Source organism: Pinus tabuliformis, chromosome Q, assembly GCF_031772625.1.
Source record: "Pinus tabuliformis cultivar Carrire ecotype Pingquan chromosome Q, CPIR1, whole genome shotgun sequence".
Taxonomy (NCBI): Eukaryota; Viridiplantae; Streptophyta; class Pinopsida; order Pinales; family Pinaceae; genus Pinus; species Pinus tabuliformis.
In genome coordinates, this window is record NC_142296.1 from 1245055264 (window position 1) to 1245060619 (window position 5356).

The window sequence follows — 5356 nt, forward strand, 5'->3', positions numbered from 1 at the left end:
ATCCTTGCCTTTTCTTGAGTCGCACTTACTACTTTTATGCTCCATGGTCGCATTTTCTTGAGCCAAATCATGCAGTCATCTCAGGGCCCAAAGCACTTATCAAACAAAAAATAAAACATCAAACAAGCAAAAAATGTATTGGATTTCGGACATGCAGAGACAAACTCAAATCTATTGAAACACAACAAATGCATCCCAACATATATCATCTTCTTGTTAAACAATCATGTGCTTCTGAGACACTTTCCACTCATCATAATTCAAATTCATGCCAGAAAACGAGACAAACTTCAAGCCTATTACACCAAGAATAAACCTCATTGGAGTCACCAGATCTTTTCCAACATTGTGGTTTTGATTTCAAGTCAATGTTATAAGATACAACCAAACTAATAAAACATACAAGAAAATACATCAAAAGTTGATGTAAAATAGTCAATTGAAAAACTCTAGCATACACCACAAAAACTCTATGATAAAAGAAAAAGAAGAGATGGAAATCAACATTGGCTTAAATAGAATCCATAGTCAAATGAGCTCCAGCTGGCACCAAAGAATAGAAACAGATATGCAAAACATATTGATCTCATTATGAATTCATAACTAAGAACAATATTGACATGAAAATAACAAAGCCACAAGATAAAATCACAACCTAACACTAAAGATGGACTACGAATTCATTCAAAGTTTTCTCCACTTCTTGCAAACACCCTTTTACCTAACCGCTCTCATACAATTCAATATTTTTTGGAGTTCTTATTTGCACATAGATTAACAACAACTGCTAATTTAATAATAAAATCAGTTAAGATAACAGATTCAGAAAATGGAACACATACTAAAACATACACTGTAAACCATGTTCCCTTTCTGCCCATGACATCTTGCCTACAATTTCCCTCACATTTTGTAACCATACATCATAATTATAACATAGATTTTCTCCATGATTTGGCCAACCTAACTTTAACTCCATACTTCATACAAACTAGTATCCTCAATTACCACAATGACTTATGCTTATTCTCATCACATCCCCTAGAGAAAGAAGCTAAGGCATTTGATTATTCAAAAGGGTACATTTTAAAAAGGAGTGACAATAAACTAAAAACAAGACAAAAATTTCTAGAAACGAGTTGTTTTTCTGACCTTTCTCCGAACTTATTCTCATCAATTTCCAGAGAAAGAAGTTAGAGGAAAAATAATAAAGGAGATCCAAATCAAAAGGCTCGAAGAATCATAAGTGGTGTTTGACATATAGTGGAAGAAAAAATACCAAAACAAACATTTCAAACATATATAAAGACAATTGAAAATAAAATAAAGAAAATGGGAGAAGAAGAAAAAGAATGAGCACAAACCTAGGATGTGTAGTAAGACCGCATGCCAAGAAGAACTCTTGATGATGGAGATGTCCCTAGAAGTTGACTCTAATGATATGTAAGGGGGAAATGACTTGCTTCATCATATACAACAATTTGGGCAACCAATGAAGTTGAATAAATCCCATAGTGAGATGTTACACCTCCAAAACGGATATATGAGTGACTTCCATATCCAAAGGATACATATGGACCAAGACCATAACTTACCACGCCTAGTGATTCCTGACCAAAAGTTGTTCCTTGGAGAAGAAGTTGGCAGCCCAAGTCCAACTGTGCTGAAGAGTTTAATGAACTATAAGGGAGGTTTGTTGCAGCAGGGTCTCTAGACAAACTTGGCAATGTTACATCACTTAATCCATATGGATTTAGATCGGTAATGGGTACCAATGTTGGGTTCACAATATTCCGATGACCAATAAGTGGTAGGTTGACTAGCCCATGACCTAATCCACCATATTATGAAATGTGATTTACATCACCTTTATCCTTCAAATTAGGAACAACTTGGCCCTAGTTTGCTGCAACTTTCTTCTTTTTTCCTTCAAATGCTAATTTACAAAAAAGTTTTATGCCCATCTATTGATTTAATAGGATCTTCCAGGGATCGATTTCCTGCTTCAATTGTTTTGTGAAAAATAAGGGAGTTTCCTTTGGACTTACCAATTTGTCTGTCAAAACCACCAGGGCCTTCTTCAATCTCTCCATAATGAGAGAAAAAATTAGTCATTCTAGCAAGTTTCATGTCTTTAGGAACATTACCCACATAGATCCTCCTTAAGTTAGGATCTATTGTAGCTAGTTGAAAGGGATTAGCTAGTTGTATGGGTTGTACAAGTACCATGGGTGGAAGAAGGTGTTGTTGGAGTTGAAAGGGATTAACTAGTTGTATGGGTTGTTGAAGGAGTTGGTTTAGTTGCAATTGTTGCTACCTAGCAGTAGCCAGATTACAAACAACCATTCTACCATCAATCATCTTGTTGGGTTCTTCCAACGCACTCAAGGCATAATTAGCATGTTTATAGGTGGTAAATTCATATCCCTTGTTCTTACCAGTGGTCTTGTCAGTCACGACAACTACATTTACAATTTCTCCATGCTCGGAAAAGACTAATTTGAATGACTCTAAGTAGTTTCATACCCAATCCATGTAAGAAATAGCTCATTTCTCTTATTCCCTTAATTTCTTTTATCTTATTGCATGCTCTGCATTCTCATTGAGTGCATTGTAAGCTCCCACTTTACTGTCTTTTGGTGGCTTGTTCCTTGTGAGGGCACATTTATTTTCCACCCCCTCCTTTTGTGCTAACACATCTTGTGTATCTCTTTATAGGTCCCATTAGTTGGGGTGAAATTCTATCTAGTACTCAACCTATGTGGGACCCCTCCCAATTCCCTAAATTTTTAACTCTGTCCTGGTCACTGCTCTAGTTTTATCGAGTCCCTAACCTTTCCCCATGCCTCATCAACTAGCGCCAGTGAATGATCACACCCGATGGATAAAAGTTTGAATCTACGGTTCTTAATGCCTTGAAGGGAAGTATCATCTCCAATAAGAACGAGATGTTGTAACTCTATATTTTTAATTACTCATTTGGTGATTCAAAATCCTGATTTTAATTTCAAAAAAAAATGAATTACAAGTGAGTAACAAAAATAATCAATCCCCAAGGGCATTAATAAATTGGTTTTTAGTTGAAGCTACTAAATTCCAGGAAAAAACATTTATAAGTTATGAAATTAGTTTTGAAAGTCCCATTTTTGAGAAAAGCATAATTTTTTTGTTTCTACAATCAAATTGTATGATAATGTTGGAGAGAATCAATGTCTTGATATCATAATCAATTAACTTCTTGCATTAATTGTCCTTGCTAACCATCGTTCTCTATGCGGACACCCTAACAATGGGTTGAAGCTTTGGAAGAGGTGGGTGTTGTAGATCATTCCATCCATATTCAATCAAGGTTGTGTGTTGGTCTTATTAAGCCCTTAAGAGCCTAGAGCACGACCAGAGGAATAAGAGTGAATCAATAAATGACACTCTGATCCAACAACAGAGAAATGAGTTGAGATTCATATGGGGTGTTTGAAGTGGAACGATGTTGACACAAATCAACTTACCACTCCAATACACATGTTCACTCATGATTGGTAGAAGACATTAAAATGTATTTTAAAAACACCTTAAAAATGTCTAATACCACGTATGGTATCATGTCACATCAATCTGACCAACATGTTTTCCAGTCAACTGGCATGCTACTCGAGTAGTTCGGGAAATAAAACATGCCTATGAATGATTAAGTAAAAGCAAATAAGAAGTGACAAGTGTAAATTTCAATGTGAAAAATTAATAACCGTTAACTTTTATCTATTTTTTAAAAGTCACCAGCCTTTCATTCTACTATATGTAAACACATTGAAGTTTCAAGTTGCAACAATTTGATTTCAAAACTATTATAGCTCCAAATCTCACCCTTGACATTTGTGATGCTGGATTTATGGCCTAGGGCAACCACTCCTTCCAGACTTGGTCCAAATACTTAAAAAACAGTGTTTTATTCCCTGTACGTGACATTGCCCCGAGCTAAACACGTGTGTATGCAGGTTACTGTATACCCAACCCACGTATATGTCTTAAAACACTTAAAAATATTAAATCTCCTTAATTTCGAGCGGAGATCATGGGTTTTACCTATTGACTACCTATTAGTGCTTGTGGTCTCAACTGTTCCCAATGAATTCCCAACCAAAAAAATACTTTGGGAGAAGTATAAAAAGGCTTCAATGGGAAGGCCTTAAGGAGGAGAGAAGAGAGAGAATTACTCTGCTGAGATTATCCCTGGTCAAGTCTAAAGATCCATGTGCTTCCAACACTTCCCCCATCATAGGAAACCCTTGTTTCCTTGAGTTTTGATGTCATTTCACTAGTTGAGATATCCTTGTGTGAGTCATGGAAGGAGCCTTTTGAAGACTTGGGATTGGATGGACCTAGAGGACGGTTCTGCTTGGAGCTAGCAAGAGGAAGATTTAGGTGATATCATTCCTTGCTTTGTTTTAGTTATTTGCAATAATGAAACACTTGTCTTGTTCCCAAAATCAATATTCTTTATGCATATGATGTTATTGTTATGGTTTACATATGAATAACTATTTCAATGTATATTTAACCATCTTTTAATAAGTTATGAAGCTAATTTCTATATGATACTTTGTCCATATATTGCTATGCTTCTTTGAATTGGTTGTTTTGCAGGTTCAAGGATCGAGAGGAACTCCAAGAGGGTTTGAACCCTGGCTCGATGTACCTAAACGAAGGACCCCTAGGTGCACCTCTCTTTACATAGTTTGCTTATTTAAGTATCATGTCTGCGTGGAATGCTTATTTTTTACCATAGGTAACCCCTTGCTCTACCAGGGTGTTGACGCAAAGCCCTAGGGGCTTAGTCCCTCAACAAAATTGGCCACTTCACTGGGAACAACAGTATTTTTGTTCCTAGTTTGGGTTAATTTAAGCTGATTAGGGCTCAGCTATTTGTTTTGTTGTTGTAACTGATTTGTTTGTTCCTATAGGAACTCAGACTTTAAGTCTGAGCAGTTTCTTTAGACCTCTTTTTTTTTTCTTGTGAATTGTTGTATATGCAGTTTTTTCAGGTTACATTAGCATATGTATGCAAGTTTCCCCATATGAACTCGCGTATACATAGGTTTCTTTGGGCTGAATCGTGTATACATATAACTATGTATTGACACAGTCGCATATACCCTGATTTTCCAAGATTTATTCAAGTCTTTCTATCTCAGAAGATTTGTTTGCTGGTCTGAGTATTCCCTAAGCAGTCAGTTTTTGTTGTCAGTCATTTGTTTTGCAGCAAGCTTACGGTTTTGAATTCTCTCCTATTGTGGAATGTTTTGGTCTTGTTTTGTTTTATTACAAGTGTCGTCATTTGTGTTTGAGCACACAAGATTTC

At 36.1% G+C, this 5356-nt stretch overlaps 1 pseudogene; it reads right to left on the reverse strand.

Moving 5' to 3' along the window:
- Positions 1-1364: 1364 nt before the first annotated feature.
- LOC149224323 (uncharacterized) lies at positions 1365-2229 on the reverse strand (annotated as a pseudogene).
- Positions 2230-5356: the final 3127 nt, after the last annotated feature.